Here is a 20043-nt window from a genome sequence, read left to right as displayed (position 1 = left end):
AAAAAAAAAAAAATGGAAAAAAAATTTAGTTGCCATTGTGATGGTATTAAAACAGGAGACTGTGAGGAAGACTGATGTGAATCTTTCTAAATGTAGAACGTAAACGTCTTAACACAATAACTAAGAAAATGCCATGAAGGCTATGTTAACCAGTTTGGTGAAAATATTTCAAATTGAATATAAAACCAGCACACTGTACCCCATGACTGCATTAATGTACACAGCTATGATTTAATTAAAAAATAATAAAAATAAAACAGGAGACTATTAACAGGTGATTAGGCCATGAAGGTTTTGCCTTCCCAAATGGGTTATTTTCACTTATTGTGGGGAGTGAGTTCACCACTGTGAAATGGGTTGTTATAAAAATGAGATGGGCCCGCTGCCTGTTGTTCTTGCCCCTCTGCCTTCCACCATGAGATGACACAGCACGAAGACCCTCGCCAGACGGCAGCATCTTGATGTTGAACTTCCCCACCTGCAGAACTGAGAAATAAATTTTCTTTCTTCATAGAATACCCAGCTTGTTGTATTCTGGCATAGCAGCACAAAAAGAGCTAACACAGAAAATTCATACTGAGAAGTGAGGCTATAGCTATAACCAATAACTACAAACGTGGACATGGCCTTGGAACTGGGTAATGGGTAGAGACTGTAAGAAGTTGGAAGAGCAGACTAGAAAAAACCTCATTTTCCATGAATACAACATTAAGAGCAATTCTGGAGAGATCTCAGAAGATGACTCCATAAGCAGGAGAGCTTAAATCTTCCTAGGGATTATGGAAGTGGCTGTGATCAAAATAAAATATGGTTGGTAAAAGCAGATGGATTCCTCAGGTGAATCTGAAGAACAAAAAATTGGAAGTCATCCTTTGTACATAATTGAAAAGAACATAGAAATTTTGTTCATGCCCAAAGGCTTTATAGAAGGCAAAATTTAAGGCCAATATCTGACCAAGGAAAATTTCTAAGCAAAATATTGAATGAGTTACATGGCTACTTTTAACTGCATACAGATGGAGGTAAAAGTTTACCAAAAGTTTATGATGGACCACATTCCGGTATATCTCTGAGATATTGTGGGTTCAGTTTCACACCACATCAGTAAGGCAAATATCCTCATAAAGTGATTCACACGGTTTCTTTGTTTGCCAGTGCATACGAAAGTTGTGGGGAATGGTTCAGGATGATTCAAGCACAATCTGTTTACTGTGCACTTCATTTCTATTATTATTACATTGCAATGTATAAGGAAATAATCACATAGCTCACCATAATGCAGAATCAGCGGGGGCCCCGAGCTGGTTTTCCTGCAACTAGGTGGTCTCATCTGGGGGTGATGGGAGACACCTGAAGTGTGTTGCTTATGTCCGGTCTACTCCATAATCTCATTTTGGTTTCTGTCCCTGCAGAAAACCCTGCTTCACAAAGATAGGATGTTGGAAATGGAAGCAGGCTTTCAGTGCTTTTGTGGCAATCTCAGGATATCCGCCTGCCTTGACTTTAATCCAGGATGTAGGGAGACTTGAAGCTGTCTAAAACATACCTTTAAGGTCACTGCCATTTGCGATCTCATGCAGTTGACCATCTTCTAGCACAGACAGTCGATTCACCTGGCTTATTCACAAGTGGGTCGCAGATCCATTTCTTCCCAGTTGGGGAGTCTCTTATGGCTGGGAAGAAATGCTCAAACTCTTTTGAAAGCTAGGAGAAGTGATCATGCACCAAGTGGGAGAGTAGGCCCTGCCTCAGTCTCTTCAGATCTCTGCTAATGTTTGAAACATGTCAAAAATCCTAGTGGTCACTCATCACTCACATAATCCAGTTTGGCTTTGAGTGCATGACTTTATCTGCTGACTTGAACACAGCTGTCATTCTCCCATGAGTGACAGATTGAGTTCGTTGAGCAGGTTGAATATGTCACACAAGTAAGCAAATTTTGGGAGCCATTCTGTGTCACTGACACGTGCTGCCAGTGGTGACTGTTTTATATAAAAGAAATCTCTGGAGTGGCTCTCATAACTCAGAAACTCTGGTCAGTGACCTCCCTTTAGAAAGCCATCTCACTTCTGTGCAGAAGAGAAGACGTGTCTGGTCTGCGGTCTCCTCACAGAGCCGCGTGAACAGATGTGAGTTACGGGAACGTACTTTAATGTGGTTGATAATTTTAACCATATCCTGCTGAATGTTGTTTAGTTCAGGTGTCATCTGGCTAGCCAGCACTTCTCTGTGGATGACAGTGTGTAGGTAGACTTACGTTCAGAAATGACCTTGTCTCAAGTAGTGAAACCAGAAAGCTGTCCAATCAAGTCAGCTGCTCAGATCATGCATATACCAACACAAAATCACCAATTCAGTCTTCCTCATGTGTAAACATTCAACGACTTGAATGGTGCTGTAGCTGCGGTGTTGCACATACTATAGTCTTGTGCGTGGTGCATTCAGAACTTGGCCAACCAATGCAAGAGGCCTAGGTTTCAGCCAATCTCAGCTTTCGACAGGCCTCCCTAGCTAAGCTAATCACTTCTAGCTTTTGATTTAAAGTGGCAGACATGCAACTCTTTCTTGCGCTTGAACACTTAGAAACCATTGTATAGTTATTGATGGGCCCAATTTCAATATTGTTGTGCCTCAGGGAAGCATGAAGAAAGAAACTGAGATGGGAATGTCCGGTCAGTAAAGCAGACAGAACACACATTTATCAGTTAAATTCACCATCTGGTGGTCTTGTAAGATTATAATAATGTATGTTTACTGCCTCTCTTCTATGTTCAGATGCATAAATATTTGCCATTGTGTTACAATTGTGTATTTAGTGACATGTTGTACAGGGCTGCCTAGGAGCAATTGGCTATACCTTCTAACTAAATGTGTAGTAGGCTGTACCATCTAGGTTTCTATGAATATCTATATTATATCTATGTGCTCTATCATATTCACACGGTGACAAAACTGCCTATCAACTTATTTAGCAGACATGCAATGCATGACTTCAGAAAAGCAGCAGAGAGATTTTGAAAAATTTCAGCCTAGTCATGCAAAGAATAATAAAACCTGTTCACAAAAGCAAACCATGTATGTGGCTAAGAGATTGTTTGCTAAGGAGATTAGTATGGATGGAGGCACTCATGTGATGCTAACTCTTCAGGCATATAAAACGAAAAAGCTGTGAGGGCATGGATTCCTCCACCTAGATTTCAAAGGATGCCATGGACAGCCTGGGGTACCCGGCAGAAATTTTTTTGCAGGGATTTGGCAACCACAGAGAGCCCCCACTAGGGCAACGCCTAGTGGAGTTTACTTCTGGGCTATTTTGTCTATGTCTCCATTTTTACACCATTACCATACTATTTTGATCATTATATATTTTTAATATAATTTAAAGTCAGGAAATGTGACCATCTCACTTTGTTCTTCCTGCTTAAGATTACTTTAATTATTCAGAATGTTTTATGGTTCCGTATGAATTTCAGGTTCATTTTTCTATTTCTGTGAAAAAAAATGCCATTGGATTTTGATAGGGATTGCACTGAATCTCTAGATTTCTTCGTGTGAACTGAAAATTTTGACAATATGATTCTTATGATCCATGAACATGGGATATCTTTCCATTTGCTTTTATCTTCTTTGATTTCTTTCATCATAGTCTTACAGTTTTCTGGGTACAGATCTTTCATGTCCTTGGCTAAACTGATTTCTAAATATTTTATTTTTGATTCTATTGTAAATGGAATTTTTGTTTTCTGAGACTGTCTCACTCTGTTGCCCAGGCTAGAGGGCTGTGGCATCATAGCTCACAGCAACCTCGAACTCCCAGGTTCAGCTAATCCTCCTGCCTCAGCCTTCTGAGACTACAGACACCCAACACAACACTCAGAACTCAGCTCATTTTTTCTACTTTTAGCAGAGATGAGGTCTTGTTCTTGCTCAGGTGAGTCTCAAACTCCTGAGTTCAAATGTTCTGCCTGTCCAGCCTCCCAAAGTCTAGGATTAGAGGTGTGAGCCACTGCACCTGGCCTAGAATTGTTTTCTTGATTGCCTTTTTAAGATAGTTGGTCAGTAGTGTATAGTTAAGTAAGCAAGTGATTTTTGTATGTTAGTTTTGTATCCTGGAAGGTCACTAAATTTCTTTTCTTTTTTCTTTTTTTTTTGCCATAGAATCTCAATTTGTTCCCCCAAATAGAGTGCAGTGGCATCATCATACCTTCTTGCTACCTCAAATTCCTAGGCTCAAATGATCCTCCTGTTTCAGCCTCCTGAGTGGCTGTGACTACTAACATACATCACAATACCTGGCTAATTTTTCTAAGTTTTTTGGGTGCAGGTCTTTAGGTTTTACTGCATATAAGATCATACCATCTACAAACAGAGACAATTTATCTTTTTCTTTTCCAATTTAAATGTCTTTTATTTATTTTTCTTGCCTAATTGCTCTGACTAGGACTTCAAGTACTATGCTGAATAGTAGTGGCAGTAATGGTCATCCTTGCCTTGTTCCTGATCTTAGAGAAAAAGTGTTCAGTCTTTCACAATTGAGTTTGATGTTAGCTATGGGCCTGTCATAAATAGAGTTATATGTGCAGGTATATTTCTTCTATATCTAATATGTTGAGAGGTTTTATCACAAAGAGATGTTAAATTTTGTTAGATACCTTTTCTGCTTCTATTGAAATGATCATATAATTTTCTCCTTATTTCTTTGAATATGGTGTTATCACATTTATTGATTTGTGTATGAATTTCTTTAAATAAGTTTTTGCCCCCCCCCGCTCTTATAACTTGTATTGTCTCTCATTTGAATCCTTTATGCTTTTTCATTCTTTTCCATTTGCTTTTCTTTTTATTCCTCTAGTTGGTCAATTTCAAATCACCTATCTTTGATTTGCTGATTTTTTTCTTCTATACAATCAAACAGTCTGTTCTTGAAGCTCTCTATTGATTTTCTTTTCTTTTTTTTTTTTTTTTTGAGACAGAGCCTCAAGCTGTCCCCCTGGGTAGAGTGTCGTGGCATAGCTCACAGCAACCTCCAACTCCTGGGCTCAAGTGAGTCTCCTGCCTCCACCTCCCAAGTTGCTGGGACCACAGGTGCCCGCCACAATGCCTGGCTATTTTTTTTTTTTTCTGTTGCAGCCATCATTGTTGTTTGGTGGGCCCGGGCTGGATTCGAACCTGCCACCTTAGGTGTATGTGGCTGGTGCCTTAGCCACTTGAGCCACAGGCGCCAAGCCGAGCCTATTGATTTTCTTTTTAGTTCTGTCATTGTGTTCTTCAGCTTCAGGATTTCTGTTTGGTTCTTTTTAATGGTATTTATTTATTTATTTTGTAAGACAGAGTCTCACTATGTCACCCTTGGTAGAGTGCTGTGGCATCACAGCTCACAGCAGCCTCAAACTCTTGGCCTTAGCAATTCTCTTGCCTCAGCCTCCAAAGTAGCTGGGACTATAGGTGCCTGCCATAACACCCACCTATTTTTGTTGTTGTCATTGTTGTTTAGCTGGTTGGGCTGGGTTCGAACCTGCCACCCTTGGTGTATGTGGCTGGCACCATAACCACCCACATACACCTTAGCTACGGGTGCCAAGCCAATGGTTTTTATTTCTTTATTAAACTTTTCATTTTGTTCATGCATTTTTTTCCTGATTTCATTTGTGTTCTCTTACATTTCACTGAACTTCTTTAAGATGATTATTTTAAATTATTTATCAGGCAATTCATAGATACTCATTTCTTTGGGACTGTTTACTAGAGCTGTATTAGTTTCCCTTGATGTTATCACATTTGCCTGATTCTTCAGGGTTTATATAGGTTTACATTGGTGTCCATGCAGTTGAAAGAACAATCACCTCTCCCAGTCTCTACAGAGTGGTGTCAGCAGGTAAATACCTTCTCTTATTGGGTCTATGAACTGATGGAATTTCCTCCAGGATTTCAGTTGAGTGGAGTTGGAGTTACATCATGTGACTGGTGCTGTGTCCATGGGGGGTTAGGGTGGGAGTCCACAGTTGGTGGGCTTATTTCTCAAGTGGGCATGAATTCTTGGATTGAATGGGCCATCTCCAGGACCTTGGTCAGTAAGATTGTTACTGGAAGAAGGGCCCACTTAAGGGTTCAGAGTCTGATCTGCAGATGGCAGGACTATTCCCAGGCATGCGTGGATAGGTATATTCTCTCTGGGTTCCTGGGAAGGGTTTCCATTGTTTCACTGGGAGGGTGAGAGGGGCTACAATTTAGTCAATGGCTGCTTCAGAGTCGACAGACAAGTGTTAGGCCTGTCTCCTGGAGCATGGATGGACATGACTTCTGTCAGGTTCTTTGGTGGAAAGGAGTGCCCTTGAACTGCAGCTCAGTAGCGCTGAAGTCAGATCTGCTTCAGAATCTGTTGTTGGGCTGAGGTCAGTGAGCTTGCCTACAGTGGCATGAATGTGTGTGTCTCCTGGTACATCCCTGGGCAGGGAGGACTGCTGCCAGATTGCAGCTTAGAGGTTCTAGAGCCAAGTTACAGGGCTGTTCCAGGATCTGCTGTGGTACCTGGGTGTGAGTCTGCTTTCTCAAAAGAGCCCTCCTTAGTCTGGGCACTGTCTGGGTTTTGTAACTTCCTACCTGAGTCTCATAGCTCCAACAAAGGCAGTTTTGTCCAGAGATGGGCACCAAAATCTTGTTGCTGTGGGAGAATATAAGAGAGAGAGACCTCCTATCCTGCCATCTTGTTCCCCTTGTTACATCTTACACAGAAACTTAGTGAGAAGGAAATTAAGCAACTTTTCCAAGGCTCTGTAACTGGTAAAGAGCAATGCCATGACTCAAACCATAGTCTTCTGATTGCCGAGCTCAAGCAATCAACCATTACACAACATGATTCCATTCTTTTAAACACTCCAGTGACTTCAATCTTCCAAGCATGAAACAGCTTAGAGATGTGTAGTCTGTCATCTGCAAGTGACAATCATATCTTAGGAACAATCCTTAGATCGAGGACATTCAGGAAATCCACTGATCATACCTAAGGAGGTCTTGTTTTGCTTTTACTCAGGATATTTAGCAAGTAAACAGATATTGGTATACGTAGAGACAAACCAGTAAACTATACTAACAAGAGGAGGAGAATTTACTTCCCGTGATCCTTCTCTTTTGTTTATCGATTGCATTTTGTTCATTTTAACAGATTTAGAGGGCAGAAGTTGAATTCCATTACATGTATATATCATGCATGGATCAAAAGTCCAAACTTTTGGTGTTCCTGTCACCCATGTAGTGTATCCCACAGGTGATTTCTAATGTAAAAAGTTTTAAGTATTAAGGGGCTACAAATGTTTTGGTTACATGTATTGCTTTTGTAAAGCTTAAGTCATGGCTATAAGTGTGCAGATCACTGTTAGATAGGAATTTGCCCCTCCTCCTGCTTGATTTCTACTAAGTTTTACATTCCTCTGTGCACTTGTGTTCTTACTGGTTAGTTCCAATTTAATAGCGACTCCATATGGTGTGTGTTTTTCCATTCTTGTGAGCCATTGTATTTTAAACATATTTCCTTTTCTTGCATGCCACCACCATACATCACGAGTAGGGGACAATTTCATTAGGTCTTTTGTTAAAAACATGAAGCATTTTCAGTCTTCTGAGAGGACTGAAATCTCAGTTGTGAAGCAAATCATCAGTGTATCAATTTTGGTTGTGTTTTCTATGTGGGTCAAGATGGAGACAGGCTATCATTTCATCCCCCTGATTAAATGAAGAAGGAGATTTTAGGTACAAATATTAATGCATAAAACAGAGTGGAAAGTTACAATATATTGTGCTGTTCCTGACACTTTGATATACACTTTTTGGCAGTCTGAGAAGCCAGGGGCATAAAAGACTAGATAATATAGGTCAAGGATCCCTAGGCTTTCAAACTCACATGGTAAATCAAAGCTATAAACAAATGAATCCTAAAACTCTATACTCATTTAAAATGCACTATAGATTTATTTTGAAATCTGTGCCTTGCTGCATTATATATTTACAATGTTTAAAGATACTAGATTTCAATGATCACGATGATGTAACAGAACAAAACAATGTTCTTTCTCAGAAAGCATCAATCCATTATTAAAAATCTAGATTATTTGATAGGTAAAATTTCTTATTAGTATGAAGTAATATGTGCAAGGTGGTCTTTTAATCCTTGTTTAGAGGGAAATAATAAAAAATGGAATGTCTTCACAATTGCAAAGGTGTGGAAACAACCCAGTGCCCATGAACCCATGAATGGATTAATAAACTGTGTTTTATGTATACCATGGAATACCATTCAGCCATAAAACGATGACAGACTTTACATCTTTTGTATTTACCTGGATGAAGCTGGAGAACATTCTCCTTAGTAAAGTATCTCAATGGAAAATCAAGCATCCCACGTATTTAATACTAATTTGAAATTAGCAAATGAAGAACTATAGGCCCCCACAAGAGGAAAAATACAATGAAACTCAAGAAGGGGGGTAGGGGAGGGGGGTTCTTAAGCCCCCATCTGAAGGACTCAAATACAACTTGGACTTTTCCTAACAAACGTGAACAATGTCCTCTAATTGTATGTACCTTTATATTAATCTGAAATTAAGAAAATAATTTAAAATTGTATACAATAATAACAATGTCTAAGTTTTCAGATTAAAAATAAATAGAACTGAAATGCTGGGGGGAGGAAATCAATGTTTCTTTTCTTTTCAAGGAAGGGTTTTCAATAACCCTGGCAGCTTTTGTTGGGAGTAGGAACTTCAGTTCACACCATATACACACATACATATGCCACTCACATATACTCTTGTCCTACACAAAACACACATGCACACCCACAACCATACATACATCAGATCACACACATATACACCATACTGTATACATACACCCCCTCTCCACCAAGCACAGATGAATACACTCCATGCACAGCATAGCATACACACATAAACTTCTCACATCAAACACACACCCGTAAAACTCATAGCACACCGCACACATACTATCTGCAGATATCCCACACAACACAAGACTTTACCACACACGCACTCTACATACCATACCGGACATACCTTTCCTCTGAGATAAGCACACTCGCCCCTGCATATACGCCCTATGTACAAACACCATCAGGGCACCAGCTCCCTTCTCCACCTTATTTCCAAGTCTCCCTCCCTTGCTCACTGTACCTGGGCCACACCTTCCTCAGTGCCTCTTCACGAACACGTCACACACACTCCTGCCTTTGGGCTTTAGTCTTTGCAGTTCCCTGCATGTCCACGTTGTGAACACTCCCTTTTCCTCAGAGAGGCTTCCCTCCAGTGCAGGGTCACATCCAGGTCACCGGTAGCTGTCCCTCCGTATTGCTCCCCTGACTAGCCTTAGTTACCTCCACTCTGAGTCCCAACCATAGATGTGAATGGTCCTTAGAAATCATCTCAGCCAGTCTGATTTTGAAGATGAGGTGGAAACCTCCAAAGAAGTAACTTGTCCAAGGTTACGAAAATCATTCATTCATCCATTCAGCAAATATCTAGGAAGCATCTACTAAGTGATAGCAACATTCTAGGTGCTTGATGTCAGAGGGTACCAAAAAGGCAAAGAGTCAGAACTCATGAGATTTATATTCTATTCAGGGAGACAGGTAATACACAAATAGATATATAAATCAATGTTAGATAGTGATTAATGCCTTAAAGAAAAGCAGGGAAGAAAAAGGAAATGTAAGGCAGAAAGAGCCAAGAATAGTTGAGAAACATTATCCCCAAAACCATCAGCAGAAAGATTCTGTTGGACATTTTGTAGGTGAAATATCAGTTTCTCCAAGATGATAACTGGGTGGCAGGGTGGCTTATAAATGTAGGTTTAGTGAGAGAGTCATTTGACCTTGAAAAGGAGGCACAGTTTCTCAGTCTAGGCTCGGGGCAAGGATGTTCTAAAAGACCTTGTGTGTTGTAATGACTTTCACGACAGCAATAACTGCAGTTAAGATGACGAAATGCATATTGAATCCACTCAAACCATGTGCACAATGAGTTATAATGGAGTTTAGATCCTTTTGTTAACGCTGAGTACTTACAGCAGCTAGAGCTGACTTATGTTCAGGTACCCAGACGCAGCTGGAGAAAAGAATATTCTAAAAATGGGAGTTCTGGGTGGTGCCTGTAGTTCAGTGGGTAGGGCGCTGGGCCCATATACCAAGGGTGGCGGGTTCAAACCCAGGCCCAGCCAAACTGCAACAAAAAAGGGTGTTGTGGCGGATGCCTATAGTCCCAACTACTTGGGAGGCTGAGCAAGAGAATCGCTTAAGCCCAGGAGTTAGAGGTTGCTGTGAGTTGTGTGATGCCACGGGATGCCACAGCACTCTACCGAGGGCCATAAAGTGAAACTCTGTCTCTACAAAAAAAAGAAAAAAAGAAAAGTAAAAATGGGAGCCAGGCTACTGAAAGTTAAGAGTCAAAAGTGGTCATGCACAAGGCAAGACCAAAATCAAACTACTTATCTAGGAATATCCCGATCCGTATTTATTCTGGGAAGATAAAAATACGGGGTCTCCTATCATGAGATGAGGCCCAGGAGTATAAAGGCCAAAAAGGGCAAATCTGATCTGAGAAAAGAGAGAGACCAAGAAGAGATGGTTCCTAAGAAAAGAACCTGCCAGCATATCAGAAACTCCCTTTATTTTCTCATGCTTGAGGCTTTATCCAGGAAGCGGGAACCAATGGAAACATCTGAGTGTGTATGTGTGTGGGGAGGGGTGTGTGGTGTGTGGGTGTAAGAGACTGAAAAGCAGACACGTTTTAGAGGAGTCCCTACGTGTTGAACAGTATGCCCTGGCATAATCAACCCAACTTACCATCTTTTAAAGAAAAGAATTCTTTTAGAAATTGTAACTTGAGTTTTATGCTATGTAAAAACTCCAGAATGAAGTCTGCTTCTCAGATAAGAACCAATTTCAACAACACTGACCATTTGTACTTAACTAATAATGCCCTCTTTGATGGCAAGGTTAATGGTTTGTAACAAAGTTTCACATCCCTGAAGTGGATCAAACTTCTCAGCTTCAAGGTAAACTTCTGCAGATGCGAGGTAGATTTGGGGATTACAAAAGCCTTGTAAACTTTTGAAAGACACAAAAACTTTCCCTAAATGTTTAGAAATGAGGTTAGGAACATTTTAGAAGTATTTATACAAAAATCTATCAAATAGTGTTCTTTTTAGTCTTAACTTTACACACCTTAAATTTTCCCATAAGAGATAAATCGTTTTTGCAAAGGATTACTTTGAATTTGCTGATAATTCCAATTCTAATCATTCTCATATTTGAAGACATGTATTGAACATGATCATAGAAGAGGCTAATGTGCACATTTAATCAAAGTATGTCATGAATTGTTCAAATAAGAAAGAAGTAAAATGAAATTAAGATGATGTTTATACCCATTTCACGAAAAATTCTTATCTTAGATTTTACAATCAGCACCAAACCTTTCACAAGCTGAAGAACAATCAGAAAGCCAACAGGACATTGCTGAAAGTAATCTACCGATATATTATCATACTTTCCAAGGATTAAAGTAATGGAGAGTGCTATATGGTTTGCAAAATGCTTTACTGTAAGTTCTTTCAGTTAGCAAAACAACTTACTGGATAGGTAGAAAAGTTTATTATTGTTTTCATTTTATAAATGAGAAAATTGAGCCACAGAGAGCCTAAGGGAATTACCTAAGGTGACACAGCAAGGGGATGACAGGCACATCTGGAATCCAAGTCCAGTGACCCTAACTGTACGGCCTTTTGGAATCATGTTTCTTCTCTTTGTGGACTGCGACTTGCCTTCTAGTATACATGTTGATATCATTTAAACTTGAAGAGTTGCTTAATACTATTTCACAGTGCTGCTGAGATGCTCAAAATGGACCTTAAACTTTGTCATCAGCATCACTTAAAATTTGGAAGATTCAGGATTAGGAAAGATACTGAAATGCTCCATGAAGGAGTCAGCTTTTGGAGTCCTGGTGTGCCAGTTTTGTGCAGATTATAGTCATGAATAGTTGGTTTCTTTGCCAGCCAGCGTCTCTGGAATTTCCCTTGGGAACATCATGCTGCCTTTTCACTCTTCACTTAGCCTTTAAAGCTGGTGCCAGTTTGGCCTTTGTTATCTCCTATACCTCATTTCTAAACGGAATTAGACTGAAATTCCTGGTAAAAAAGGGCTTAAGAATTCCATCTGTTAAGATGAAGGAAAGAAAATAATTTATTTTTTTCAATCATTAGAAACTTTTGACATACGGATAGGCTAATTTTCTTGATTTACAAAGAGCTCATTCAGATAAATTGAAAAAGTAAGCAAATCCATAGAAAAATGGACAAAGATATGATCATGCAGCTGATGGTACAAAAATACAAGTGGCTGATAAACATACAAAAGATGCTTATAATACAAGAAAAGAGTAACAAACATGAGATAGCTAGCAACTTGGCAAAAAATGAAAAAGGAAGTTGAACAAATTTTATTCAGTACTGGTAAAAGAATGGAGGAAAACATCCTCTTGTACCCTACTGTTGGAAGTCTAAATTTGAAAACCCTTCTGGAGAGCAATTTGTTCTGATCTATAAAAATCTGAATTGCATCTATCCTTTGAAGGATTAAGCCCATTATATGAAATTTACTATACAAATATACTGATGGAAGTTCACTTCAATATATAAATGTGAACACCAAATTCACTAATTATAGTATTATTTGTAATGGAAAAAACTGTAGATGACCAATTTCCATCAGTAAGAAATTGGTGAGGCTCGGCACCTGTTGCTCAGTGGTTAGGGTGCTGGCCACATACACCAGGGCTGGTGGGTTCAAACCGGGCCCGGGCCTGCTAAACAACAATGATAACAACAACAACCTCATCCGCCCCAAATAGTCAGGCGTTGTGGTGGGCATCTGTAGTCCCAGCTACTTGGGAGGCTGAGGCAAGATAATTGCTTAAGTCTAAGAGTTTGAGGTTGCTGTGAGCTGTGATGCTACAGCACTCTATCAAGGGTGACATAGTGAGAACTGTATGCCAATAAATTTGAGAACTTAGATGACATTGATGAATTCTTTGAAAGACACAATTAAAAGCTCATTTAAGAAGGAATAAATAACCTAAATAAGCCTACATCTATTAAATAAATGAAATTTAAAGGTCAAATCTTTCCACAAAGAGAACTCTAGGCTCAGATGGCGTCTCTGGCATATCTAACTTAATATTTTAGGAAGATATAATACTAATTCTCTGAAGTTTTTAAAGTATTATAGTCTGGCAGGCCAGCATTTTCCTGATACCAAAACCAAAGGCATCACAAGAAAAGAAATCTATACACTAATATTCGTCATTAAACTTAATGCAAAAGTGCTTAACAAAAATTTAACAAATTGAATCTAACATTACATAAATAAGATAATGCTTCATAATAAGTGGGGTTTATCTCAGGAACGGAAAGTTATTTTTACATTAGAAAGCCAGTCAATACGATTCACCATATTAACAGACTAAAATGAAAAACATGGCCATTTCAATAGATACCAGGAAAGTATTTGACAAAAGTCTAACATGGATTCCTTATAAAAACTCACAGTAAATTAGGAATGGAAGAGGAAGTTCTCAACCTGAAAACAAAACCCTTACATTTATCTTCATACCTAACAATGAAAGAGAGACTGAATGTTTTTCCTACAAGATGGAAAAGGCAAGAGTGTCCATTTTCACCACTTCCATTCAGCATTTTACTAGAAGCTCAACCACTACAAAAAGAAAAGAAAAAGAAATGACATGTTTTGAAGAATTTTTGAAATGGGGCAGCACCTGTGGCTCAAAGGAGTAGGGGGGCCAGCCCCATATGCCGGAGGTGGCAGGTTCAAACCCGGCTCTGGCCAAAAACTGCAAAAAAAGAATTTTTGAAATGATTGGAAAGGAAGAAATAAAATTGTCTTGATTTACAATGATGTGATTGTCTATGTAGAAAATCCTATGAAATTTATTTAAGAAGATTATTGAAAATAATCAGTTTGGCAAAGTTTTGTGGAATACAAGTGTAATAAGAATTAATGGGTGTTCCTATATCCCAGCAATAAGCAATCAGAAATTAAATGCAATTCCATTTAAGATAGCATTAAAAAATATGAAGTAATTAGGGACAAATCTGATAAAACCTATGTAAGACCGACATACTGAGATCTATAAAACACTGCTGAAAGAAATTAGAGATCTAAATATGTGGAAAGATATACTATGTTAGTGGATCAGAAGACTTACTATTATTAAGATGTCAATTATCCCCAAATTGAAATATATATATATTTAATATATTTAATATTTAATATATATATTAATGAAATATATATAATATTTAATATATATATAGGCTTTTTTTGTTGTTGAAATTAACAAGCTGATTATAAACTTCATATGGAAACTCAAAGAGCCTAGAATAGCCCCTCCAAAAAAACAACTTCCAAAGGAGTAAAATTGAGGAACTAATCCTTCCTGATATTAGGATGTATTCTAAAGCAACAGTAACCAACACACCATGGTGTTGCCATCAAGACAGACAAATAAATCAATGGAACAGACTAGTGAGACTAGAAATTCTGGACCCACACATACATGGTTAACCAATTTTTGCAGAGGCCCAAAAGAAATTTAGTAGAAAATGATTCGTTTTTCAATAAACGGTAATGGAATAATTTGCAATCCATATACAAAGAAAAAGAACAATAAAAAGAAATGAACTCTTTATACCTAAAACAACATACATGAATCCCAAAATAATTATGTTGAATGAAAGAAGCTAGATTAAAAGAGTACACATTATATGATTCCGTTTTACAGAATTCTAAAACCTTCAAACTAATCTATAGTGGTAAAAAGAAGTTCAATGCTTTCTGAAGATGGGGGTGAGGAGCAAGGAGGGATTACTAAGGGGCATGAGAGAGCTTTATGGGATGACAGGTGAGTTCATTATCTTGACTGCAGTGACAGCCATGTCAGTGTATACATGTGTGAAAACTTCACAAGCTTTTTATTAGCTTGTACTGTATACCAGTTACATCAAAGAAATAGTTTAAAATGTATGTACAAGGATATTCACTGCACTGTTATTTATAGTTGCCCCGAATGGAAACAACAACATTCCTAACAGTAGTGGGTCCCAAAATATTTAATTAAAAAATGTGCTAATAAAATATAATTATCATGTAAGCACTAAAATATTTTCAGAAAATATTTAATAACATGGGACAAGGGCCAAGTTACAATAAAATTTTGAGTAAAAGAGAGAATTTAGTTATGGACAAGCATGATTCTGATTTTGTAAAAACAAAGTATAATAAAAACAAAAATGGAAGAAAAAAGTCACTTGTTTAACACTCCGATGCACTGGCTCTATCACTCATGTTAAGACCTGTCATCTTAACGATGACATATATTCAGCAGCTTTTTGTTCTTGCTTTCTCATATTCTCCTGGTTTTTGCTTGAATATAAAATATATTAAGGAAGGGAAAGGGAATTGCTATTCCTTTTTTTTAGATATTTTGGTGGACTTGCTAGAAGATTTTGGTACATTGCTTTGTTGATTTATGAAGCCATACGTATCTCAAATATAAGATCTCTAAAGGGTAATGCTTATGCAGTCTTTGTTCTCCAAAGATAACTGATAGCATGAAAAATTAACCACCTTTGTCTGATCTCTGCATGAGTAAAATATATGCTTGGGTAGACTTGGATTTATATGAGGCTGTGTTCTCACACTGTTTAGGAGCGGACAATTCTAGAGCTCAAGTAATGTCTTAGTATTTGGCAACATGAAACCATTTTTTACATAATAAAAATCATAGGAAAGATTTTTGACCATTAGTTGTAAAGGAATATGGATATTCTTTTTTTTTTTTTTTTGTGAAGTCTGATTTATTTATTTATTTATTTATTCATTGTTGGGGATTCATTGAGGGTACATTGAGGTTACATTAATTGCTTTTGTTAGATAAGGACCCTCTTATATTTGTGACCTACCTGCAAAAGATGCACCACATCCCTTGACCCTCCACCCTCTCCCTCCTTCCCTTTCTCAGCTCTTCCCATCTCTGACCCCCCACTGTGTACTATGACCTTAATTGACCTCATATCAGAATTGAGTACATAGGATTCTTATTTCTCCATCCTTGTGATGCTTTACTAAGAATAATGTGTTCCACATCCATCCAGGTTAATACAAAGGATATGAAGTCTTCGTCTTTTTTAGTGGCTGAGTAGTATTCCATGGTACACCTACACCACAGCTTGTTAATCCATTCCTGAGTTAGTGGGCATTTAGGCTGTTGCCACATTTTGGCAATTGTAAATACACATTGGGAGAGAATATTTGCATATTTTGACTCAGACAAAAGCTTGATAACAGGATCTACAGAGAACTCTAATAAACATAAACAAAGCCAATGATCCCTTAGATCACCAGACAAGAGAGATGAATAGAACCTTCTCTAAAGAAGACAGATGAATGGCTAACAAACATATTAAAAAAATGCTCAGCATCCCTAATAATTAGAGAAATGCAAATCAAAACCACCCCGAGATATCATCTAACCCCAGCAGAAATGGCTCTCATCACAAAATCTCAAAACTGCAGATGCTGGTGTGGATGTGGAGAGAAGGGAACACTTTTACACTGCTGGTGGGACTGCAACTAATACAACCTTTTTGGAAGGCAGTGTGGGGAACCCTCAAAGAACTCAAGTGAGACCTCACATTTGATCCTACAATCCCATTACTGGGCATCTACCCAGAAGAAAAACAATCCTTTTATCACAAGGACACTTGTACTAGACTATATGGATATCTTTAATGTGACTACTGTCAAAGAGAGTACCCGGTTTTATGGAAAATTAATAAGCTCCATATTTGGTCAGATAATTGGCTATGCCATAACCATGTATCACTCTAGAGAGTAGAATTTCTATAATCAGCAAATGGTAAATTCTTCCTTCTAACCTAATAGCCTTATTTTCTGCATTCTACTTTCCACACTATGGTTCCCGTGAAACTCAGATGTCTCCATTATAATGAGAAAGTAGCAAAAGAAAATGAGCTCATGATATTTGTTTTTGATTTAGGGGATTATAATCTCTAGGAGGTCAGTGACCAATTCTTTTGTGAGTTCTCAAAAATGGATAGGACATTGGAGAGCACATAATAAATCTTTAATCATGGAACAGATTTTTGACAAGATTTGCACTGTACAGCCAAGCTTTATAAATGGGAGCAAGATAGACTTGTAAATCATTTGTCATCTAAGTGCCAAGGTCTGTACACATCTCCAAACTCTCATTTTCCAGATTTGAAGGACTTAATTACAGCCTACTACCTTGGTGAAAATGTTCATTTTCTGAAAAGAAATGGTAGATGTTGAGAATAGAGGTTGAAAGGTAAGAGGGTCTATCAATCTAGCATTCCATATATATATTTGTTGACTAAAGATTAAGCAGACGCAAGATGTTTAATGGTTTTTTATTAGTAAGGACATAAGGAAGGCATTTATTTTTCACACTTAACAAAATGCAGTTTGAGTAATTATGATGTTCAGTCACACCCAGACGATGTGGAATATATAGTTCTAGATTGTGGGAGCGTGTGGACCCAGTTGAGTCCTGCTCATGTTTAGGGAAACGTCACGATGGCTGCAATTACAAGTGAACCAATTTCCTGGGTGTAAATGGGGAACTCAATGATAAATCTTCTATGGAACTTAAAAAGGAAAAAGAGGGCCAGAACGAATGACTAGTCATATATATTCCCCCAACAGCATGCTTATTAAGCCAACTAATGAATGCCTAATTTAAAATAGTGATGATAAGCATTTAAAGTGATTGCTATATATTAAATGTGCCCATCTATAATTATACCTGTGTTACAGATGAAGAAAGGTAATTTATTAACCACTTCTCTACTGACTCTATCAGCTGAAACTTCCTAAGGCAGGCTAACCAATTTATATCAACATCTAAAAAATTCTCTTTGGTTATTTACTTGTATTAAATTATTATTTTGCAAAAAATGCATTAGAACATGTTAAATAGGCATTCTTGTTTCTACTCATTAAGGAAAAATTGCAAAGGAGATTTCTTAAATTTCCAGTATTTTTAATTTTTTTTTTTGCAGTTTTTGGCTGGGGCCAGGCTTGAACCTGCCACACCTGGTACATGGGGCCAGTGCCCTACCTACTCCTTAAGCCACAAGTGCTGCCCCCAATATTTTTAACTTTAATTAAACATAAAATGAAGCCTAAAGTAAACTGAGTTTTATGAGATCTGAAATGGTTTGGTTCCAAGAGCCAGTGTTTCCAGAGCAGATTCCATCCTACAGGGCAATGGGGACCCACTAGTGATTCATACCTTTGTAGCCATGAAAGGAAACATTCAAACCGAGGGGAGAAGCCCTGGCCTTTGGCCAAAGTCTCATCTATAAACCACCCACTATAGTGTAGAAACTACAATAGCTTCCTCCTTAGGGTTTAAAGAATACGATTTTGTCCCCCATTTTGAGTAGCTTTATTGAGAAATAATTCACTATAATATAAAACTTCTGCATTTAAAGTGTACAATTCAATAGTTTTCAAAATATCCACAAATATGTGAAACCGTCCCCACAATTTTAGAACATTTTCATCACTTCTGAAAGAAGCCCCAGACCTTTTAGCTAAGACTCCCTTCCACACTCCCATTTTGCCTACACCAGGCAGCCACTAATCTACTTTCTTTAAATGGAATCATGTAGTACGTGGTCTTCTGTAAGTGGTTTCTTCTCATGTTTTCAAACTTCACCCATGTAAGCACGTATCCTACCTCATTCTTTTTGTATGGCCACAAAATGTTCCCTTGTAGAGACGTACCATATTTTCTTAATCCATTCATCAGTTGATGAACATTTGGGTTGTTTATAACTTGTCGCTATTACAAATAATGATGCTATAACCATTTGGATATAAGATTTTGTGTGGACATATGTTTTCATTTCTCTTCAGTATATAACTAGAATTAGAATTTGCTGAATCATGTAGTTAGTTCTTGTTTAACTGATGGAGAAACTGCCAGATTGTTTTCCAAAGTAGCTGCACCATTTTAAATTCCCAGTGTATGAGAATTCCAATCTCTCCATATCCTTGTCATATTTATTATCTGCACTTTTGATTGTAGCTATCTTAGTGGGGTTGAAGTGATATCTCACTGTGGTTTTGATGTGTGTATCTGAGAGGGCTGACAGTGTTGGTCATTTCCTCAGGTGCTTATTGGCCATTTGCACGTCTTCCTCAGGGAATTGGACTATTTAGTACTTTACATTTAGACTCAAGTCTCTTACAAAATAGATGATTTGCAAATATTTCTCCCATTTTCTGTGTTGTCTTTTCGCTTCTTTGATAGGGTCCTTTGAAGCACAAAAGTTTTTAGTTTTAATGAAGTTTAATTTATCTACTTTTTTGGTTGTTTATGAATTTGTTGTGACACCTAAAAGTCCATTGCCAAATCTAAGGTCACAAATATAAGGTTACTCCTATATATTTTTTCCTATGACTTTTATAGTTTTCACTCTTAAGAGTAGATCTTTGATCCATTTGAGGTTAAGTTTTGTAAATGGGATGAGGACGGGATCCAACTTCATTTCTTTTGCATGTGGTTATCCAGTCGTCCCATCATCATTTGTTGAATGTTCATCTTCATTGAATGTTCTTGCACTATTGTTGAAAATCAGTTGGCTATAGACATGTGGATTTATTTCTAGACTCTCAGTTCTATTCCACTGATCTGTATTGTCTGTTCTTATGCCAGTACCAATACTGCTGTTTGGTAAGAATAAGATTTTACAAACATGATTCCACATGTCATGGTTGACATAGAACCAATTTTGACCACTCTGACATTTCCAATAAGCGAATAATTAGCATTTAGATTGGCAAACAATTTTGATCAAATTATTTAACTAGCTATTAAAATCTAATACTATATTCATAGCGAA

This window comes from Otolemur garnettii, unplaced genomic scaffold (assembly GCF_000181295.1).
Source record: "Otolemur garnettii isolate 467f Iridium unplaced genomic scaffold, OtoGar3 scaffold00070, whole genome shotgun sequence".
Taxonomy (NCBI): domain Eukaryota; kingdom Metazoa; phylum Chordata; class Mammalia; order Primates; family Galagidae; genus Otolemur; species Otolemur garnettii.
Note: the sequence above shows the minus strand (reverse complement) of the source record.